The following is a 1,277-nucleotide window of genomic DNA, read 5'->3' as shown; positions in this document are numbered from 1 at the left end:
TGCTATTGCCAAACCTATTTCTCTCACCATTATTATTACTGAAGCCTTGATTAGGCTTCTGTTGATCCTTCCATCAGAAATTTGGATGATTCCTCCATGAAGGATTATAGGTGTTTCCATAGGATTCTCCCATGTAATTCACCTCTTCCATTGCAGGATTCTCAGGGTCATAGGCTTCTTCTTCAGAGGAAGCTTCCTTAGTACTGCCTATTGTAACTTGCATTCTAGACAGACTCTGAGAAATCATATTGACTTGCTGATTCAATATTTTGTTCTGAGCCAATATTGCATTCAGAGTATCAATCTCAAGAACTCCTTTCTTCTGAGTTGTCCCATTATTCACAGGATTCCTTTCAGAAGTATACATGAACTGGTTATTTGCAATCATTTCAATGAGTTCCTGGGCTTCTGCAGGCATCTTTTTCAGATGAAGAGATCCTCCAACAGAGTGGTCTAATGACATCTTAGACAATTCAGACAGACTATCATAGTATATACATATGATGCTCCATTCTGAAAACATGTCAGAAGGACACCTTCTGATCAATTTCTTGTATTTTTCCCAAGCTTCATAGAGGGATTCACCTTCCTTCTGTTTGAAGGTTTGAACTTCCACTCTAAGCTTACTCAACTTTTGAGGTTGAAAGAATTTGGCCAAGAAAGCATTGACCAACTTTTTCCAAGAGTTCAGGCTATCTTTAGGTTGTGAGTCCAACCATGTCCTAGCTCTGTCTCTTACAGCAAAGGGGAAAAGCATAAGTTTGTAGACCTCGGGATTAACCTCATTGGTCTTAACAGTGTCACAGATTTGCAAGAATTCAGCTAAAAACTGATGAGGATCTTCCAATGGAAGTCCATAAAACTTGCAATTCTGCTGCATTAGAGAAACTAATTGAGGTTTAAGCTCAAAGTTGTTTGCTCCAATTGCAGGAATTGAGATGCTCCTTCCACAGAAGTCAGAAGAGGGTGCAATAAAGTCACCAAGCATCTTCCTTGCATCTCCACCATTCTTGTTGGGTTCGGCCATCTCTTTCTTCTTTTTCGAAAAATTCTGTCAGGTCCTCTCCAGAGTGTTGTGCTTTAGCTTCTCTTAACTTCCTCTTTAGAGTCCTTTCAGGTTCTGGATCAGCTTCAACAAGAATGTTCTTATCCTTGCTCCTGCTCATATGAAAAAGAAGAGAACATAAAAGAATAAGAATCCTCTATGTCACAGTATAGAGATTCCTTTATGTGAGTAGAAGAATAGAAGGGTAGAATGAAGAAGAGAGAAGATGAAG

At 39.2% G+C, this 1,277-nt stretch overlaps 1 non-coding gene across 1 annotated transcript; it reads left to right on the top strand.

The window, feature by feature from the left end:
- Positions 1-521: 521 nt before the first annotated feature.
- Positions 522-625, top strand: LOC148545384 (small nucleolar RNA R71). The gene has a single exon (XR_015901476.1). It is a non-coding gene; the product is annotated as a small nucleolar RNA R71 (small nucleolar RNA).
- The last annotated feature ends 652 nt before the right edge of the window (positions 626-1,277 follow it).

This window comes from Arachis ipaensis, chromosome B9 (genome assembly GCF_059453495.1).
Source record: "Arachis ipaensis isolate K30076 ecotype BB chromosome B9, ASM5945349v1, whole genome shotgun sequence".
Lineage (NCBI taxonomy): Eukaryota > Viridiplantae > Streptophyta > Magnoliopsida > Fabales > Fabaceae > Arachis > Arachis ipaensis.
Note: the sequence above shows the minus strand (reverse complement) of the source record. Positions and strands in the feature narration are given on the sequence as shown.